Below are 22,292 nucleotides of genomic sequence, written 5' to 3'. Positions count from 1 at the left end.
AGTAGCCACCATAGAAACCTATGGTGTCTGTGTCTGTTGTCATAAATGGAGGGACCATGGCAGACATGGAGATATCTGCTGCAGTCCCTCCATGTTACATTCAGGGGATACTTAATATATGTGAAATGAGTATCTCATGAAGATAGCTGTACCCCACAAATATTATTTGATAAATAGACCCTGACTATGAAATATATTAAGCTTATTCCTTTTGGTCTAGGGTGTAGGTGGTTATAGTAAGAGGTACATAAAGGAGGAACAAACATGACAGAGGGATTATAAGAAGAATACTTAGGGTGGAATTCAATTAGCTCATTGATTATAAGCTTGCGAGCAGGGCCTTCCTACCTATCTTTTTTGCCCAGTTTTGTTCTATAACTGCTGTTCTAATTGTAAAACGCAACGAAATATGCTGCGCTATATAAGAAACTGCTAATAAATAATAAATAAATAATTAGCCCTGAAAATTTATCAGGAGAAAAAAATGGCTTTTAGCGCAATTTTTGGCCCAAAGTTTTTTTCCGCTCAATTCAATTGTAGCCTATTTTCTTTCTCCTGAAAAATGTCCCATCTTTGGGCAAAAATACAGGATTCGGCAGAGCCGGATTTCCCACTAGGCACGTGAGGCACGTACATAGGGGCGGCACCTGCTGGGGGAGGCACAGGATTCTCCCTCCCACCCCGTCTGCCACTTCTTGCAGCTTGGATCTTAATAAACGATCCGCAGCGCTGCCACTACAGCCTGGCATTGCAGTCATGCATCTCTGAGCCGGCCCAGCCCCAGCATGCTGTCAGCGCACGCTGATTGGACAGCTGCCGCTGGGACCAGCGCCAGCTCACGCCCACAGTGCAACCCCCTCCTTCTCTCCTCCATGTGACCGACAAGCACCGCAGTGGCAGCACAAAGACCGGGAGAGACCAGAGAGGAGAGCCGCTGCAGTGTCCAGCCACAGGAGAGAGGAGAGGTCACCATGCGCAGCGGCAGAACAGAGTGAGAAGAGTATGACTCACTGGCACTGGCAGATGCTGCTCAGTGAGTATCGTGGCTGCGGCCTGGCTGCCTTTAAAGTTTTTGCAGGGGCGGAGAAGCTCTGGGGGAAGCTAAGGGGGCGATGATCGATCCTCAGTTCCTCACCCTTCCTGCTTGTTGATGGGGGCCAGGGGTGTGTCTGCCAGGAAGGGGCTCAATCGGCCAGGGGGTGAGACTGACAGTCATGCCCCCCCTCTCCCCCTCCCACAGCTGATTCTTGGTTTCCCCCTCACCTCCAGCAATACTGGCAGTGGCAGGCAATCAGCGTGTGCCAACAATCAGTGTGTGTGTGTGTGTGTGTAGGGGGGGGGGGGCATGGGTGCCTGCCAGACAGTGCCTGCTGGCCCTGCAGCTTGGAGCAATACAGCTCCACAATCAGCGTGGGGATGGGGGGGGAGGGGGCATGGGTGCTGTGGGAAGGTGCACTGTGTGTCATAAGGTATGTTTCAGCTCATACTGTGGTGCATAATATGCATTTTACTCATACCGTATGGTGTAATATATATTTTGGCTCATAGTGTGTGGCATAATATTCATTTTGACTCATATAATGTGGTGTATTGTGAATTTGGCAAATACCATGTGGCGTAATGTGAATTTTCGGCTCATGCTGTGTGGCATAATGTATATATCGGCTCATACTGTGGTGCATAATACGCATTTCTACTCATACCGTGTGGCGTAATATGAATTTCAGCACATAGTATGTGGCATAATGTGAATTTCGGATCAAAAAGTAGAATATAAGGAGGAAAAATGACAAATAATGTAAGGGGAGTAAATCAGGAATGAAAATATAGTGTTATGGATTGTTTGAGGAAGGTGGGCCCCAAATCGGTGTCTTGCTTAGTGCCCCATGAGATCTAAATCCACCTCTGATTGCAGTACAAGCTCCGGGCAGGATGTACGAAGCTTGCCTGTGGCGCTAAAAGCCCTCTTTCTGCTCTGGGTACTTCTCCACGTTTACCTCCCTTCCCTCCCACCCGGTGCTGCCTTTCTCCTCAGTTGATTCTGCATCACGTTTCCTTACTAACGTTACCTGCCCCCTCTGTCTGCCTATTGATCCTTCTCTGTCTCCATTTGCGTCGAGCCCAGAGTGGCCGCAACGGAGGAGTGGCGGGCTACTGTTAGTTCATACCGGTGATTCTGAATCACTGATTTGCAGAGTAAACATCGGCAGAGAAAGACAGTGCCGGGCGGCTGGGGAGGGAAGTAAGCGTGGAGAAGTACCCACCATGGACAAGCTTAGTATGTGACAATGTGACTGTGAAATCTTGCACCTGCGCAGGCTCTCTGATCTGACTGACCGGCCGACCGTGCGGGCTGTAAGGAAGGAGACTGGGTTGGCTGCGGGCTCATGACAGACACTGCAGTGTGCAGCCATGTAGGTGATCAGGCTTTTCTCCCCGAGGAGGAAAAAGTAAGACAGTAGTTATTTTTGTGTGGAGATGGAAATATGTATAATGGGCTACCTGGTGCAACGTGTATAGTGGGCTACCTGGTGCAATGTGTATAAGTGGGGGGGGTTTGGATGTTTAGCAGCCAATATTGTGCTGGGGGGTGGCAAATATCATTGTGCCTAGGGGCGGCCTGACTCCTAGATCTGGCCCTGGGATCAGGGATAAGTTTCCGGACCTGCGATCGCGAAAACAGGGCACTTATCAGGGATTTTTTATGGGACTTCTGTGGATCTTGAAAAAGAAATCCCTGATAAACATCTGCATCAGGCTGCCTTTAGGGATAATTGGAAAGCCTCAGGGGATCAATTAGCGAATGGTAAATTATCACAGGCAATTGAATTCCCCCTTTAATATGATTTAAGGTGTGAGTCTCCTAGACAAAAGTGGGGCGTTTTACATCCAATTACAGAATGAGGCAAATATTCCATGGAAGAGGAAGGGTGACTTGCTACCTGTGCACATAATGATATCTTTTGAAATTAGAAATTCTAATTCTTGTATGAAAATCAAAGCAATAGTCCAAAATGATGTCTAATTATAGAAAATAAAATAAATGAGTCAGACATTTTTTTTTCCAGGTTGGTAAATTGAAAACTGAATTTCCATCATGTTTTCCTGGAACATTATTGTCCTTTCCTATGGGTATGCCCGTGGTGATCACATTTGCAAGCACTTGAAAATAGTAATATTACTACACATACAAGATTCTGGCACGATTCTGAGGTGGGATGAATGCAAAAAAGAACAAGTAACTGTGCACCTTGGCAAAACCATGTTGCAGGTGGGGCAGACTTAAAATGTGAAGAGAGATTTAGATATAGCAGGGGTGTATCCAGGGCCGGTTCTACACCTTGTGGCGCCCAGTGCGAAAGTTTCCACTGGCGCCCCCCCAGCGGTAAAACAGTTAGTGCGCGCCAAAGGCGCAAGGCAAAAGGTAGGGGTGTGGCTTCATAGGGGAGGGGCGTGGCCACAGTTATGCCCCCAGTAGTTTTGCCCCAGTAGCTGCGCCACCAGTAGATTTGATCCAAGTAGTTGTGCCCCCAGTTGATTTGCCCCCTGTAGCTATGCCCCCAGTAGCGGTGCCCCCAGTACATTTGCCTCCCAGTAGATTTGCCCCAGTAGTTGTGCCCCCTATAGCTATGCCCCCAGTAGATTTGCCCCAGCAGTTGTGCTCCCTGTCGCTGTACCCACAGTAGTTGTGCCCCCTGTCGGTGTGCCCCTTGTTGCTGTGCCCCATAGTAGCCGCTTACAAACACACACACACAAAAAACCCCAATACTTACCAGCCCCGCTCCTGCTTCCTGAACTCTGCTGCTGCTGCTCTGTCTGGCTGCCCGCGGCTCCTATCTATGGGCTCCTATCTATGGGAGAGACGTCATGACGTCTCTCCCATAGCAGCGCAGCACAGACACTAGAGGTCAATAATGACTTCTAGCGTCTGACAGGTGGGCCGGCTGCAGTGGATGCCCAAACAGCCCACGGCGTCTGCTTCAGCCCAGGAGCGTAGGTGGGTAGGCGGCAGGCGCCTGCGGGGTGACTGCGGCTGCGCCCCCAGGCCACAGCGCCACTGCTTTCCCACACCAAGAACCACTCCTGGGTGTATCCAAACTCAAGTCTTAATTGCAGTGTAAAAATAAAGGTGTTCTGTATTTATGGGCTACATCCCAAAAAGCAGCCAGTATTTACCCTGCATAAATGTATTTGCAACCCTTACACTGCAACATGTCCATACACACAGGTACTTACTATTTTTATTTTTTTGCTTTACTCCCACCTCAGACACACTAAATCAAGGCATAGGCAGGAGTATCCAGCTAGCATAGTTATAACATCCATGGCTGATCCAGACCTGGGAGAGGGAAGCCAGCTTGGCGCAACAGGGGGCGGTGCAAGCAGGTATGGTGTGGCATAGGGGGTGGGGGTGTGACTCAATATAAGAAGCAGCACAGGTGGCATGGTGGTCACGGTCTTATTATCTTGGCCACGCCCAGCTATACAATGCTGATATTACAGGAATTGTAAAGCAGGATGTGTGGCTATGATGATGCAATGCAGCGTGAATCGTGTCATCTTCCACCCAGACCGCCCGCTTCACTTGATAAGTGGGCGGCTGAGTGGCATGTCAAAGCCGAACCTTGAAGACTTTCCCACCCTTCCGAGAGAGTAGGCAACTATGCTGCACACTCCCAGTGTAACACTGTAATGGAGGATCATTAACCAGCAGCTTCACATGTAAGACACTGCAGGCTACTTCCCCTAAATTTATGCTGCCAGCACCCTGTGATCTGGGGAAATAAATATGCTGAAAAGGTGAAATGATGTCATTCATTCTGTGTTTTAGGTGCCCCTAACAATAGCTCACCCTTAGCACATCCCTAGCAATGATATTACTACTGAAATACTAGAACAAGTATACACATTTCTGAAAGAAAGTAAAAGGAATAATCATGTGACCCCCTCCCCCTTCCATCTGGTAAGAAGACCTCAGAAACAGACTTCAGATATACTGTGTGGAGTTTGTACTAGTCACACAACCAGACATCTCCATGTGGGATGCATTTAATTTGCCAGCTCTCTGGATCCTGGTGGTAAGAAAACCGATGCAGGAATTCCGCCAGCCAGCAATGCCGCCAGCCGGAATAGATTACAAGAGGATATCTAACCTTATGTCTATCATGCTGAAAAATAATTCAAGGTTAATTTGATTTACTGCAGCAGTCACAGTGGAACATAAAAAGCTAATATTCCAGTGATCATTGCAAAGTTACAGAAAGATGGAGTTAATGTTGATACTAGTAACATGTCACACACTTCTGTTTATCCAGAGCTGGATTCTATTTGTTTTTCTTCAGAAACGCTCAGCTTTCATACTAAAATGTGACTTAGTGATTTTTGCAGACTGATCGGTCCTTTCATAGATTTCATATTCATTTTGCTCTTATTCTATACAGTATACCCGCTCTGTATGAAACAATCTGCTGAACACACAGCAAGGAACCATTCCTAGCAAACCCAGACAATTATCATTCCTGCATCAAATCGTTAGAAAAGATCAAATAGGGACAGGAATTTTGCAAGCAGAGTTCTGATGCACGTGGAGATGAGAAAATGAGACGAGTACTGTACTTTAACATGCTAAGCCCAATCATAAGTGCAGTGAAAAAGGGAAGTGTCGCAACATTTATTAGAAGATCCGGCTCATAACTTTTAAGATGCTGTGTAAGTACATCAAATTTGCCCTAGTGTTCCCTTTGATTATGCCTGTTTGATTTCCTTGTCATTTACATACACCAAGCTGAGATGTGCATATTTAAAGTTGATAGTCCTACACACAGTGGATGACACTTTACATTCATAACTGTGTTATTAGAAAAAGGGAGGATTTAATTAGGCCAGCGACAGTACTGCGTAAGGTTATCAGAGTGATCATCTACAGTACATCTTTTAATGTGCTGTTTTGTAAGTGGCTCATTAGAAAAATGCAGATTAGGCCACTTGCTCACAACAATGGAAGGATATGATATTTACTAGAGATGTGCACTGACCCCCGTGTTTTGGTTTTGGATCTGTATGAATATGGTGTTTTGGTTCTAATTTGACAAAACCACCTCCCTTGGTTTCGAATCTGTATTTACAAAAAATGCTATCAACTGCTACAATAATGTAATTACAGCCTATTTTTGTTCCTACAGTATTACTAACTTTAATATTATTCATTTCCAGTCCATTTTGACTACCTAACAGTTCACAATATTGTTTTCACCAATACTGGCCAAAGGTTGGCTGTCTAAACTAAGTAACAGAGCACAAATGTGGCACCCCAGAACTGTGCCCCTTCAAGAGACCTTTGTTGGAGCTACGCAGCAGAAGGAGAAGTCCTTGGGCAGGAGGAGTTAACTGCAGCCCTGGGTTCGGTCATTTGGCATCAGGAGAGAAAACTGATTGGCGAGAGGCTGCTGGGAGAAGCAAGGAGTGCTGGGAAGAAGAAGGAGGAGAGTGTGGTGTGTGCTGGCAGATGGAGGAAATCAGGGCAGAGCAGGAGCTGGAGAGAGCCGCAGAACATTGGGCGGTGAGGGCAGGACTGTTAAGGAAAGCATAGGGTGTTGCCGGGGAGTGTTGCCGGAGAGCGGGTGTTGAGACGCTTCAGCTGGAGGATGGAACATCACCAGGCCTGGAGATAGGCGCGGACACTGCGGACATCTTGAGAGAGAGGGAAAAGCCATTACAGCGGGAACAGCCAGCTTGAAATTCCATTCCCTGGGTCTGAGTGAGTAATGTTTGAAACTGACAGCCAGCCACAGACAAGTGTACTTTGCAGCCTTCACTATCTGTGTTACTAACTAGCCAGTGATTCAGAAGGGTGCAGCCAGCAGCGCCATTTTGCAACAGCTAAGACCCGTAGAAGGAGAGCTAATCTAAGACTGAGTTACAGTAAATTTTTTGTTTTTGTGAGTCCAATTGTTTCTCATCCTGATTCTAATTATTTTCCTTTGTGATTCTAATAACTTGTTTTTTGCAAATTGGATGACAGTTTGTAGTGTGAACTGTAGAAAAATTGCATATTCCTGTTTCCCTTGAATGTTAAAGGCTTCTTTTTGTGTTTTGACACTCAAGCAACATTATTTAAATAACCAATCATCCCAAATCCAGAGTTCATTGCAGACAAATAAAAAAGACTTCCTGTTGGATTTGCTGGCACTATGAGACAAGGTATCGGGGGAAACGTCAGTCAGATATCCACCCAACACATGTGATAGCTCTCTCAACCACCAGGGGTGTTACACAAACACACAGCAGTTTATAGCACATCTATGAAACATTGCCACACTTGCCACAGTTGCAAACAGGAGGATGGCCGTTTAATAAACTATACAACCCTACAGAAAGTAACCAAGAACGTTTTCATTAGTCAAGAACTAGTGTAGCTCAGAAACCCGAGGGAAAGACAAGGAAATGGAGGTGGAGTATATAGTGGAAGGCGGGTAAAAAAATAATACAGATGTGTCCACTTACAGCTAACCTCCCTGTACATTAAACAGCCCTTCTAGTCATGTCTTTCTGTGGCATAACTCGGTAGCGCCAAACATCTTTCCATGCAAATTTTTCTATTAAATTGCATCTTATTTGCATCACTAATGAGAAGGTTGATGATGAGGATGTTGGCGGTGGAGAATGCATGGGCTGGTCTAAACTGCTGGTAGCTGATACCGGACTGCTTTCTTTATTTTACAAATTATTATAATGTTGTAAAGTAAATATCATGAACTCACCACAAACGACTTAACATGGACGTGGTGCCTAGGTAGTCAATGACTCTACCTGTACTAACTATGGACTCAAAAAATGGAGAAGATCCCTTCATAAACGTCAGGATTTGGGTCAAAATAATCCCACACAACAGAGTTGGCTTTTTTGGTCTTCTGCCAAGGCATTACAATGACTTTCTTTTTATCACGGGCAAGAAATGCTGCCACTGGTGACTGACTTACACAAACTACATTCTCCTCATCATCAATATCCTCATCACCATTAGATAGTACCCAAATATCCCCTCATCCTATTTCACTACCACAGTAGTATCCTCAATTCCTATTACATCATCATCACCATCTTTACTTGTACTGCTCATCCCCTTTGCAGAGGGTGCTGAAATGATGGAAGGAAGCTTCTCTACAAGTACAGTATCAGCAGTGTCAGATTCACACATAGATAACATAGACATGCCTAGACTCATCTTAGGGATTTGTGAACCCACAGTTTGTTCTTCAGCGTTAGTGTTCCTTTTTGGGGGCACTGATGAATTGTCAGTATTTAAGATGACACTGCTACCTCTTTTTTAACATTGTGAAATATTTAAATTTCAGGTAACCTTTCCAAAACTTTCTGCCCCCTGGACCAACTTTAGTTGGTGTTGTAGGGGGTCATTCTGAGTTGATCGCTCGCTGCCGATTTTCGCAGCGCAGCGATCAGGTAAAAAAATGGAAAAACTGCTCATGCATACGGGCTGCAGTGCACACGCGCAACGTACTTTCACACAAAAGTATGTAGTTTTACACAAGGTCTAACGACTCTTTTCCGTCGCTCTGTTGATCGGTGAGTGATTGACAGGAAGTGGGTGTTTCTGGGTGGTAACTGACCGTTTTCCGGAAGTGTGCTAAAAAACGCAGGCGTGTCAGGATAAAACGTAGGCATGCCTGGGGAAATGGGAGAGTGACTGGCCAAACGCAGGGCATGTTTGTGACGTCAAAGAAGGAACTAAACAGACTGAAGTGATCGCAAGGAAGGAGTAGGTCTGCAGCCACTCTGAAACTGCTTGAAAAAATATCTGCACTTCTGCTAAACTTATATACACTCCCAGAGGGCGGCGGCTTATCATTTGCACTGCTGCTAAAAGCAGCAAGCGAACAATCAACTCGGAATGAGGGCCGTAGTACTATCATGACTGGCCGCAGCCACAACACTAGTATTTGGTTGCTGCTCTTGCTCTTCCATCGACTGACTGTGATCCATATTGACTCAGAGAGCTTTAATTATTAACATGGTGTGTTGCACAGCACATACTAAGTGTTATTGTAAAACAATGCCACTTCCTGCCACTGAATACACATATATTTTTTGGGTGGTCTTCAGCATGCCGAATGTCGGGATCCCGGCGCACAGTATACCAGTGATGGGATCCCGACACCCAGCATACCGACAGATATTCTTCCTCGTGGGGGTCCACGACCCCCCTGGGGGGAGAATAAATAGCGTGGCATGCGTAGCGCCACCGTGCCCGCAGCGAGCCCGCAAGGGGCTCCTTTGCGCTCGCCACACTGTTGGTATGCCGGCGGTCGGGCTCCCGGCGCCGGTATGCTGGTCGTCAGGAGCCCGGCCGCCGGCATACCATACTACACCCATATTTTTTGTTTGTTTTAATATTTTTTTTAACAATTGACAAAAACTTCACAATGCGACACAAAGCACTTATATTATTAACGTGGTGGCCTGGCTTTGAACACACACAAGTTTTTTATTGTTATTTTTTAATTTAAAAAAATATATTTTTACGCACTGCTGCAAATCACTGCACGTATATTATAATGGTGGCACTCACCAGTGTGGGTTAATGCTTCACTGCAGGAAGTGACAAAAAAAAACACCAGTGTGCACAAGGGTTAATGCTGTCCCTGTATTAGAAGCTCTGTACTGCACTGTGGGCAGTTACAACAGCAGTGTGATCCAGTAAAGGGTTATGCTGCCCTGTTTTAGGAGCTCTGGGCAGCACTGCTGGCAGTGACAAGACAACAACAGTGTTCACCAAGGGTTAATGCAAAAGTTAATTGTGACACACTTATACCCGTTTCACACCGCACAAACAACCCGGTATCGACCCAGTATATTGCCGGGTCGACACGGGTCACTGTGAGGTGTGAAAGGGCCCATGGCAAATTCCCGGGTCACCTGACCCATTAATTCAACCTCGGAATAAAGCAGTGTTATTCTCGGGTTAAATACCGGGTCAGGGGCAGTGTGAACGGGTTGCTGGGTCGATGCGACCTGGGACCCATTCACTACGTAGGGAGAGGTGGCATGGAGATGATCTCATCTTCCAGCGTCGCCTCCGCACTTGCCCCCGATGCCGGTTCTGCCCCTGCCGCTATGGCAACCTGACCCGGCATATTGCCAGGTCAGGGAGCCAGTTGTTGGGGTCCAATGTGGCATTTGCGATATTAAAGGGGTATTAGCCAAAATGCAAAAAATATACTGTAGATGTTCTTTTGCGACAAATATAAAAAAGAATGTTTTGCTAACTGCCTCTATCTATCTAGTTCAGCTAGTATTAACAGTAGGGACATATGGGTGCCCGTCAAACAGTGTCCCCGCTTTAATCTGTGAAAGCTTCCTCCCCTCTGACGGTCCTGTGTGAAATGGAGCCTGAATCACTAGGGACTTATATTGAATGAAAATAAAACACGAGATTGGATGCTTGGAAGATGACATTTTGCCTCGTCAATGCTCAGATTCACTCTGAAACTGGACGTTCAGGTGGGTTAGTTTCTCAAAGAATGGTGCCCACTCGTCACTAGTATAGTACCTATTCCAGGCAGCTGTGTAGCTATGGGAAGCATATTGTGGGGCAGCTGGACTCTGCTTCATCTTCCACAAAGCTTGTGAATTTTCTGCACTAAGGGGCATATTTATCAATTATCAGGTTTTAGACACGATAATTGTAATTTCTTATTTGCAGCAATAAGAAAGTGAATACCGTCCTAATGTATCAATATATAAATGCAGGGACAGGGGCTCCAAAAGGAGCCCATTCCTGCAATGTACTGTATTTGGAGTGTAGTGACTGCACCAATGTTCTCTTCACTCCTCTATTATGCACACGCATGTGTGGTGGCCATTGCTCGGGAGGGTTCTGGAGTTTCCACTCAAGTCCATAAGCTACAACGCTGCCCAGGCAAAACTCTGCTTGCTACAGATTTGTAGCTCCCCATAGAAACCTATGGGAAGCTAAGGCTGTTGTCAGAAATGGAGGGACTGTGGCAGATCCCCCCTCCATTCTATATCCGAGGGATACTTATTATTTGGGGATATCCCCGAAAATGGATGTTTTGGGGATATCCACAAATTTTATTGAATAAATAGGCCCCTAAGTGAAGGTTTACTTCATTTGCTTTGGGTCTGACTTTTAACGTTGTTGCGTAAATATTTTTTTCCTACATTGTTGCAGCACATTGATCAATGCTAATATCTAACTGACTACAATAGGCTACTGTACTCAAATGTTGTCTATTTTCACCATATTATTGCTTGTTGTGCACATATTGGGGCAAAAGCATAGCTATATTAAGTGCAGGGTATGCACTGGGGGGTCATTCCGACCCGTTCACACGCAGCGGTTCTTCGATGCAGTGTGAATCGGTCAGAAATGCGCATGCATGGCGGACACTTTGCGCACGTGCGTCATTGCCTGGTGATGATTGCCGCCGGGCAATGACGCTGCCCAGTGTCGGACTGGGGCATGTAGGGCCCAGCGGGGGAATGCAGTGGTAGGGGTCCATGTTTAGGGGTGTGGCCAGTCTCTAGAGGGGGTGTGCCCAGCCACCCCATTGGTTTGCCTAACTATTTTGCAAGTGTTGGTCCCCTAGATAAATATATACAGTAAATACTGCAGTGCATGCAAGATAATGTACTAGACTAGTAACAGCACAGTCTGGAACTTGATCCCTAGAGGAGGGGGTGGGCTTCCAGACATTAGGGCCCACCGGTGGTTTCCCCTGTACCCCTGTGGGCCAGTCCAACCCTGATGCCGCCAGCATCAAATGTGATTGCAGCGGCGATCGCAAGAAAATGGACAGGCAGGAGGCGTTCTGGGGAGGATACTCACCGTTTCCAGCTGTTTTCAGGTAGTGGTAAGAAAAACGCAGGCATGTCCAGGCAAACAAAGGGCGGATGTCTGACGTCAAAGCCGGGACCTGCATCGCTGGATCCGTCGCACAGGGTAAGTAGGTCTAGGGCTAGTCTTGTTTTGTGTGAAACTTTTTTAGCATAGCAGGGCTGCACAAGCGTTCGCAGCCCTGCTATGCTAAAATACACTCCCCCATAGGCGGAGATTAGTTGATCGCACCAGCAGCAAAAAGTTGCTTGGTGTGATCAACTTGGAATGAGGGCCATTGCCCCCAAGGCTGCACAGTGCAGTAGTAGCACAGTATTGCACCATGGACTGGACTCCCCCCCCTTCCCCACATCCAAAGCTATTGAGAGGACCCCAGTAAAGGCATGGGGGCATGGGTAATTAAATGGGTGTGACTATGCCCTTTAGTATAAATATATGCGAATAATAAAATAATTCCAGGGCCACAAAGCAGCCCTGAATGCTCCGCATGGGGCGCACCATTTTAAAATAGTGGGGTACCGTTTTAACACGGGGTGCAGGGGGGAGGGCATCCGGTTCCTACTTTACTTGATCTGGAAGAGGGAGCCTCCTCCCTGGCCAGCACCATCTTCCCAGTGATATTTGGGTAGATGACGCTGGCCACTAGAGAGCAAAGACTCTGGCATAGTCCTTGCTTCCTATGTGTAGTGCCATCACCCCTGAAGATATGAAGGAAACAAAAAACTGCTTATACAGCGCCTCAAACACAGAAGGCTAATGGTCAGATTCCCCTGATACATGCGCGGCTGAAAAACACTATGTGGGTGTTTGATAGGGGACAATAAAAACAGAAAAAATCAGCTGCGCAAGGTATCAGGGAAAAAAGTGGACAATACAAATTATAAGAGAGCCGATGTATATATAGAAATAGAAGATATCACTGGGAAGATGGCACCACTGCTAGCCAGCCACAGTACAGTTATCCTAGGGAGGAGGGGGGGATAGGTGGGTTAGTGGACCCAGGCCCTGGCAATTTATACCCACTTTCCCTCTTCTTGGCACCACTGCCCACATCACAATGTCAGAAAATGGGGGCCAGAACCATGAAAATGAGTATTTGCGGCATGGTTCTCCGGCGGATTTCCAGGGTGCAAGGTGATTTCCCAGGTACCGTACATGTCATTATTTGGATTCTAATGCATTCCATTTTTACATTTTCAACTATGTGAAATTCTTACCAGTTACAGTTAGTATTCTATGAACCCTTTTCTTAGCCACCAAAAGAGCAAAAACTCTTCACGTTTGTTAGCTTACTGTAAGTAAGAGGCTCTCAAAGCCAATTTACACACAGATTCTTCTACAGTGGAGTGTACATTAATTAGCTTGTTTTTTTTTTAAATAAAAAATACATAGAATTCTTAATAGTGGCGTAATTTTTAATAATTTGTCACACTTAGGGTGATATCTAATTAGATGTGATAATTATTCATGGCTACTTGACCCAATGGGGATATTACCTGGTTTAGCAGTTACTGGGGATTGTGTTTCATATGCCTCAGGCATGCAAATCAAAATCCCCAATAATCAACCATTACAGATGCATTATTTCGCAAAAACAGATCGGTTTGAGAACTTACCCCCATCTCCTATGTGTTTTTGTTTGAAAAAATTTTTTTTCAGCCATAAAAAATGGGGAATAATTGGATAGGTTGAAAAAAAAATGTTGATAATGTAAAAAAAATTAGCCAAAACCCCAGTTTTTCGCATTCAAAAAATAATCAGGGCTAAATGGATACTCTCCTAATTGTTTCAGATCTTCAAGCAAAATTGAATAGAAAACAAAGGCAACCTGAGTTAACAGAAAATACAGTATAGTTTTGGAATAATCATTACTCAAGTTGTCTCTGGTATATTCAGTTTTGTTTGAAGATCTGAAATAAATGTGACAAATATGAAAAAAATAGAAATAAAATCAGGCAGGAGCAAAACTTTTTCACGCCACTGTACATAATATTAATTATTATAAGACTACCATTAGCGAAAACACTTGTTTTACACAATTGTCTCTGGTATGTAGTGGTCTTGTCGAGAAAACCTATGTCAACTCTGGAATACTGCCACCGTGCGAACAACAATGCTACTTAATTCATTTCACACGTGGCAGCAGTACATTTGTAAACATGATGGTTAATCACCATGCTTATACTTGCATTGCTAGTGCTGTGAAATGCTCTAAGTAGCATTCTACATTTGTCGATACCAAGCACCGGCGTTCCAGGGTCCTTGCTTTTGTGGTGTGGCCAATAACTCTAATCATTAGTTTGTAACTTTAGTTTTATGTTTCCATCTGCATTAACTATATTGTTTTGGTGACACAGATTTGGTTTTGCTGTGAGTTTTAGGCAGCCTTGAAACACTAGATTTACAGACACCAACATGACAGCAATGTGTGGTTTCTGTCTCATACTGTATTTAGATTCCACAAAAACCCCAAAACACTGTCTTTGCCCCAAATACTGTAATTTGTTTAGTTACAGTGCTGTCATCATCGTACACAGAAATATAATTATACTGTAATTATATTATGTCATAAATAGGTTGAATTTTGCACTGTGTAGAATTTTTTTTTTCTACTTTTATGTATTTTGGTACTGTCGCCTTGCAGATGACACTTTAGCAATTTTTTTATAGTAACAGTCTATCTTATTTGTCAGGACAGCAAACATTTGCAAAAATAATACTGCTAATTTAACAGAATTTATCTATTAGGTCAGCCAGCTTGTCTATTATAAATTGTGTCACCCACATAAAAATAGCACCTTGATAAACTCTAGCTTCCCCTTTGCTCTGTTCTTATTGGCTGGTTTTAAATCCATGTCTTTTTCTCCCTGATACCCTTTCACATCGCAAAAAATAACCTGGGTTATTGCCGAGTCAACCCGGGTGGAGGTGCATTGTGAAAGCGCCAAAGTGAATAACCCGGGTCCAGCAACCCGGCATTTCAACCCGGGTAAAAGAAAGGTTAAACATGGGTTGGACCCGTGTCGTTGTGCAGTGTGAAAGCCTCTGATCTGGGATATTCAACCTGGGTCTCAGAAAATGGTGCTGATTGGCTGTTTATGTGTCTGCTCAGAGCAGGCCCCAGCCCCTCCCTTTATTTCCTTTGAAACCTCATCAATGTGAACCAGGAAAGTCCATTTTAAATCACATCACAGTGTGTAACATGGGTGACCCGGGTTTAGTGTGAAAGGCACCAACCCGGGAATAACTCGAGTTGAAATTGCAACGTGAAAGGGTCTGAGCCTGCTCGGATCTAGGTTGGACCTGGGTTCAAAAGTCGGGTCTGACCTGGGTTTGCGATTTGAAAGCGGTTTTATTCTGACAGCTCCCTTTTTTCCCATAAAAAGTTGACAAACATGGGTGCCCTGCTTGATGTGTCTGAGTGCAACCCTAGTCTCAGATGTACCAACAGGAGTGAACTGAGGAGAAAGAACAGAATATTGGGGGTAATTCCAAGTTGATCGCAGCAGGATTTTTTTTAGCAGTTGGGCAAAACCATGTGCACTGCAGGGGGGGCAGATAGAACATGTGCAGAGAGAGTTAGATTTGGGTGGGGTGTGTTCAAACTGAAATCTAAAACAAGCAGCCAATATTTACCCTGCACAGAAACAAAATAACCCACCCAAATCTAACTCTCTCTGCACATGTTATATCTGCCCCCCCTGCAGTGCACATGGTTTTGCCCAATTGCTAACAAACTTGCTGCTGCGATCAACTCAGAATTACCCCCCATGTGCCCTGCAGGAGAGGCAGGTATAACATGTGCAGAGAGAGTTAGATTTGGGTGTGGTGTGTTCAATCTGCAATCTAAATTGCAGTGTAAAAATAAAGCAGCCAGTATTTACCCTGCACAGAAACAAAATAACCCACCCAAATCTAACTCTCTCTGCACATGTTTTATCTGCCTCCCCTGCAGTGCACATGGTTTTTCCCAATTGCTAACAAAGATCCTGCTGCGATCAACTTGGAATTACCCCCATCATCCAAACACATGTGGTTAGTACATTACGTGCCACAGTATTTCTCTTAAAATAATGAGTTTGATTGACAGTAAACCAAAACATTTGTTTTTACATTTAGTAAGAGTGAGATTTTTTTTCCTCACATTAATGCATTTCAATTAAGTAAAATTATTTTTTCCATTTGCAAGCAACAGCAACTGAGGAAGCAATATATCGGTTTGGAGAGGTAGTAAAATACTGACTGTCGTAAAACAGTTTGTGTGCACCACGTAGCATTGTTAGATGCTGACAATGACAAATAGACATGTTTTTCTTTTATCAACTATATTGTCATTTTCACATCTAACTTGTACTGTGCTTGTCTACTGCCGTTGGCACAACAAAGGATATATATATAATTTTCCAGTGTATCTGTTATGTCCTGGCTGAATATTGCCTACATTGACAGCAGAAAAAAGAAAGGAGAGTGTCTAGTACTTTTATATAGCATATGTTTTGTTTTATCATTTTTGAAAACTTTTTCATATATTTATGCGTAAGTGAAGCGTGTTTATTTTCAGCTAATGCAGCAGTAAGATAGTGAACGAGAGGAATGAAATTGAGATTCAAAGGTTAAAATTGCCTTTGGCAAACTCAATAAAATACAAATAGAAAAAATATTTATTTCAGAAACAGTTGAGAGAGACATCCTTCGTTCTCTTCACTTTCCACTTTACTGTAAATAGAAGCCAACTGTTTCATGTGATTTGCAGGAGACACCAAGACCAGAGTTGTGCCACGCAGCAAGATGAGGTGCTATGTTTCATTTTACTTGGAGATTTGAAAAAGCAACAACTTTTTTTCTTCCCTTTTTTTGTTTGGAGAATTAAATGTTAGCTTATTTTAGATGAGGTTCAAAGCATCTTAAGACTTTCAGGTAAAATGTACTGCATTTGAAGATGGAGGTTACCCACATATGCGGGACAGCACTTAAACCTCCAGTCTAGAGAACTCCAGATGAGGGACCAGTGAGCTGCTTAATACAGTAGGTTTCTCCTAATGATTGTCCCTACTGAGATCAGTGGCCTTGTTTCCTCACCAAGCTTTGATGGTATAGGGGATTTTGTTTGGTCTATGTACAGTACTTGCCTTAAATGGGAATTTGGCCCTGCAAGTTTTTGTTATCTGACAGGTAGGCATTGACCTCTGTTGGCTGCTGTCTCTTTCGATCGCCACCACATAGAGTTTATTATTGATATATAAATAAACAAGCCAACCAGTTTTTAACACCATACCTGTTGTATGTGTTTTTATTTTTAGATAAGTTTATGTTTAACAGCATAATGTTTGGTTCACCTGTCATTGGCCTCTTAGGCGTTTACTTAGATGAACTAATATTGAATGTTGTAGAAGACCAGCTTTAGCTTGTTTTTTTTCCATGTCATCGATACAGCACTGAAAAGGGCTAACTTCTGTACAGCAGTGCAACCTGTGAGAGGGGGTTGGGTATTGTAGACTGGGAGTCAGGATGCTGGCAGTGAGAATACCAACACCGGCATTCCCACTGCTTGAGATCCCGACAGGTAAGCTGAGGTAAGAGAACACTAACACTCTCTCCTTAACTTTCCCTCCGCGCAGCCTAACCCTGACACTCCCCTACCGCAGCCTAACTATAACCATCACTCCCTGCACCTTAAACCTAACCCCCTCACTCAGCCTTACCCTAACCCCCCACCTCCAGCCTAACTATAACCTTCACCCAGCCTAACTATAACCTTCACTCCCTGCAGCTTAAACCTAACCCCCTCCCGCAGCCTAACCCTATCTCCCCCACCTCAGGCCTAACTATAACCTTGACTCCCTGCAGCTTAAACCTAACCCCCTCCTGCAGCCTAACCCTAACCCCCCACCTCCAACCTAACTGTAACCTTGACTCCCTGCAGCTTAAACCTATCCCCCTCCCGCAGCCTAACCCTAACCCTCCCTGACACACTTATGTTCGGGATTCCAGCTGTCAGGATTCTGGATGCTAGGATACCAACTACATCCCATGAGAGACAACCTCTGCAAAATCTTTTTATTTATATTAACAATAATTACTTTCAGGTTTCCTAAAGCAATAGAGAGAACTAAACCAATATTCATCATAAAATCCTTTAAAATAAGTAGAGGAATTATACTTGTACTGACCTTTTCCTTACTTCAGTCATTGAATGCCTTTAATAGCAGCTCTTAAAGTTATTTACAAAGAAAGCTTGAAATGAGAGATGAATACTACACTTCCTATACTACTTCAGTATAGGGACAGAACAGAAGAACACTTAAGATAGGGTTTTGTGACCTTAAGAAATTTAGGAAGTGTACTGAAGTCAGTAATGAGGTGTTTTGTGAGCAAGAGTTTATAAAGTAAAAAAAAGAGTGGTAATAAAGGTGATGGAGGAGTTAGCAGCAATCGTAAGGACTGGAGTGTAAAACTGCAGGGAAAATGTAATGTGATAAAGAGGCTTTACTGTGTTGTTCTTATTGAAACCCTGAAGAATACAATTAGCTATACTGCATCCTTGGTATTATGTGATAGATTTTATTTTTTTATGTTCCAGTCTTTGCAATTCTCTTAGAAAGATTATTAATAATTTGTCTAAAGAAATCTCAGGTTCATAAAAGAGAGAGAGAGAGAACCAGAACAAAAGCAGGCAGAGGAACAAGGGCAAGCATAGTTTATACATGTAATAAAAACAAGTTAGTGTACTGGATACTATATAATACAAGAAACCGGATGAGGAGTTTGTGCTGTAAACAAACTGACATCTTTATTAACAAATTCTGTTCATATGCACCATCTTATCTTGTCCCATCTTATGTAGTACCTGTTATATTGGAGAGAGTTGATTTAAATTGTCCAATTTTGACAGTGGACGTAAAAAAGGATAAAATGCATCTTCATTAGTTCCATGATCTGAGCTGTAGAGATGAGCGGGTTCGGTTCCTCGGAAACCGAACCCCCCCGAACCTTACCCATTTTACACGGGTCCGAGGCATACTCGGATTCTCCCGTATGACTCGGTTAACCCGAGCGCGCCCGAACGTCATCATCCCGCTGTCGGATTCTCGCGATATTCGGATTCTATATAAGGAGCCGCGCGTCGCCGCCATTTTTCACTCGTGAATTGGAAATGATAGTGAGAGGACGTGGCAGGCATCCTCTCACTTTGTTTCAGGGGGCTGCATATCTTTATTCTGGGGACCAGCAGTATTATGGGAGGAGTACAGTGCAGAGTTTTGCTGACCAGTGACCACCAGTATTATACGTTGTCTGCCTGAAAAACGCTCCATATCTGTGCTCAGTGTGCTGCATATATCTGTGCTCACACTGCTTTATTGTGGGGACTGGGGACCAGGAGTATTATATAGGAGGAGTACAGTGCAGAGTTTTGCTGACCAGTGACCACCAGTATACGTTGTCTGCCTGAAAAACACTCCATATCTGTGCTCAGTGTGCTGCATATATCTGTGCTCACACTGCTTTATTGTGGGGACTGGGGACCAGCAGTATTATATAGGAGGAGTACAGTGCAGAGTTTTGTTACCAGTGACCACCAGTATACGTTCTCTGCCTGAAAAATGCTCCATATGTGTGCTCAGTGTGCTGCAAATATCTGTGCTCACACTGCTTTATTGTGGGTACTGGGGACCACCAGTATATTATATAGGAGGAGTACAGTGCAGAGTTTTGCTGACCAGTGACCACCAGTATACGTTGTCTGCCTGAAAAACGCTCCATATCTGTGCTCAGTGTGCTGCATATATCTGTGCTCACACTGCTTTATTGTGGGTACTGGGGATCACCAGTATATTACATAGGAGGAGTACAGTGCAGAGTTTTACTGACCAGTAACCACCAGTATCATACGTTGTCTGCCTGAAAAACGCTCCATATCTGTGCTCAGTGTGCTGCATATATCTGTGCTCACACTGCTTTATTGTGGGGACTGGGGACCAGGAGTATTATATAGGAGGAGTACAGTGCAGAGTTTTGCTGACCAGTGACCACCAGTATACGTTGTCTGCCTGAAAAATGCTCCATATCTGTGCTCAGTGTACTGCATATATCTGTGCTCACACTGCTTATTGTGGGTACTGGGGACCACCAGTATATTATATAGGAGGAGTACAGTGCAGAGTTTTGCTGACCAGTGACCACCAGTATACGTTGTCTGCCTGAAAAACGCTCCATATCTGTGCTCAGTGTGCTGAATATATCTGTGCTCACACTGCTTTATTGTGGGGACTGGGGACCACCAGTATATTATATAGGAGGAGTACAGTGCAGAGTTTTGCTGACCAGTGACCACCAGTATTATACGTTGTCTGCCTGAAAAACGCTCCATATCTGTGCTCAGTGTGCTGCATATATCTGTGCTCACACTGCATTATTGTGGGTACTGGGGACCACCAGTTTATTATATAGGAGGAGTACAGTGCAGAGTTTTGCTGACCAGTGACCACCAGTATTATACGTTGTCTGCCTGAAAAACGCTCCATATCTGTGCTCAGTGTGCTGCATATATCTGTGCTCACACTGCTTTATTGTGGGTACTGGGGACCACCAGTATATTATATAGAAGGAGTACAGTGCAGAGTTTTGCTGACCAGTGACCACCAGTATACGTTGTCTGCCTGAAAAACGCTCCATATCTGTGCTCAGTGTGCTGCATATATCTGTGCTCACACTGCTTTATTGTGGGTACTGGGGACCACCAGTATATTACATAGGAGGAGTACAGTGCAGAGTTTTACTGACCAGTAACCACCAGTATCATACGTTGTCTGCCTGAAAAACGCTCCATATCTGTGCTCAGTGTGCTGCATATATCTGTGCTCACACTGCTTTATTATGGGTACTGGGGACCACCAGTATATTATATAGGAGGAGTACAGTGCAGAGTTTTGCTGACCACCAGTATATAATATATAGGAGTACGGTACAGAAGGCCACTGCTCTACCTACCTCTGTGTCGTCAAGTATACTATCCATCCATACCTGTCATGCATTTCAGTTTTGCACAGTTTGCTGACCACCAGTATATAATATATAGCAGTACGGTACAGTAGGCCACTGCTCTACCTACCTCTGTGTCGTCAAGTATACTCTCCATCCATACCTGTGGTGCATTTAAGTTTTGCACAGTTTGCTGACCACCAGTATATAATATATAGCAGTACGGTACAGTAGGCCACTGCTCTACCTACCTCTGTGTCGTCAAGTATACTATCCATCCATACCTGTTGTGCATTTAAGTTTTGCACAGTTTGCTGACCACCAGCATATAATATATAGCATTACGGTACAGTAGGCCACTGCTCTACCTACCTCTGTGTCGTCAAGTATACTATCCATCCATACCTGTGGTGCATTTCAGTTTTTCTACAGTTTGCTGACCACCAGTATATAATATGTAGCAGTACGGTACAGTGGGCCACTGCTCTACCTACCTCTGTGTCGTCAAGTATACTATCCATCCATACCTGTGGTGCATTTCAGTTGTGCGCAGTATATATAGTAGTAGGCCATTGCTATTGATGCTGGCATATAATTCCACACATTAAAAAATGGAGAACAAAAATGTGGAGGGTAAAATAGGGAAAGATCAAGATCCACTTCCACCTCGTGCTGAAGCTGCTGCCACTAGTCATGGCCGAAACGATGAAATGCCATCAACGTCATCTGCCAAGGCCGATGCCCAATGTCATAGTAGAGAGCATGTAAAATCCAAAAGACAAAAGTTCAGTAAAATGACCCAAAAATCAAAATTAAAAGCGTCTGAGGAGAAGCGTAAACTTGCCAATATGCCATTTACGACACGGAGTGGCAAGGAATGGCTGAGGCCCTGGCCTATGTTCATGGGTAGTGGTTCAGCTTCACATAAGGATGGAAGCACTCATCCTCTCGCTAGAAAAATGAAAAGACTTAAGCTGGCAAAAGCACAGCAAAGAACTGTGCGTTCTTCTAAATCACAAATACCCAAGGAGAGTCCGATTGTGTCGGCTGCGATGCCTGACCTTCCCAACACTGGACGGGCAGAGCTTGCGCCTTCCACCATTTGCACGCCCCCTGCAAGTGCTGGAAGGAGCACCCGCAGTCCTGTTCCTGATAGTCAAATTGAAGATGTCACTGTTGAAGTACACCAGGATGAGGATATGGGTGTTGCTGGCGCTGAGGAGGAAATTGACAAGGAGGATTCTGATGGTGAGGTGGTTTGTTTAAGTCAGGTACCCGGGGAGACACCTGTTGTCCGTGGGACGAATATGGCCATTGACATGCCTGGTCAAATTACAAAAAAAATCACCTCTTCGGTGTGGAATTATTTTAACACAAATGCGGAAAACAGATGTCAAGCCGTGTGTTGCCTTTGTCAAGCTGTAATAAGTAGGGGTAA

The 22,292-nt window shown here is 44.4% G+C and overlaps 1 protein-coding gene and 1 long non-coding RNA gene across 8 annotated transcripts in view; one reads left to right on the top strand and one right to left on the bottom strand.

The window, feature by feature from the left end:
• The window catches only part of LINGO2 (leucine rich repeat and Ig domain containing 2), a 2,057,065-nt gene that overhangs the window by 528,705 nt on the left and 1,506,068 nt on the right, over window positions 1–22,292 (bottom strand). The gene's annotated exons all lie outside the window — the stretch shown is intronic.
• Window positions 1–22,292, top strand: part of LOC134898281 (uncharacterized) — a 143,167-nt gene that overhangs the window by 107,650 nt on the left and 13,225 nt on the right. Inside the window, exons 4-5 of one of the 2 annotated variants that reach the window (XR_010172197.1) lie at window positions 5,442–5,709; window positions 6,214–7,176. This is a non-coding gene — a long non-coding RNA (uncharacterized LOC134898281). Of the gene's footprint in view, window positions 1–5,441; window positions 5,710–6,213; window positions 7,177–22,292 lie in introns of those variants that run through there. The other variant, XR_010172198.1, reaches the window with a different exon arrangement.

Source organism: Pseudophryne corroboree, chromosome 1 (assembly GCF_028390025.1).
Source record: "Pseudophryne corroboree isolate aPseCor3 chromosome 1, aPseCor3.hap2, whole genome shotgun sequence".
Lineage (NCBI taxonomy): Eukaryota > Metazoa > Chordata > Amphibia > Anura > Myobatrachidae > Pseudophryne > Pseudophryne corroboree.
The sequence above is the reverse complement of the archived record's forward strand: the minus strand, read 5'-3'. Positions and strand labels throughout refer to the sequence as shown.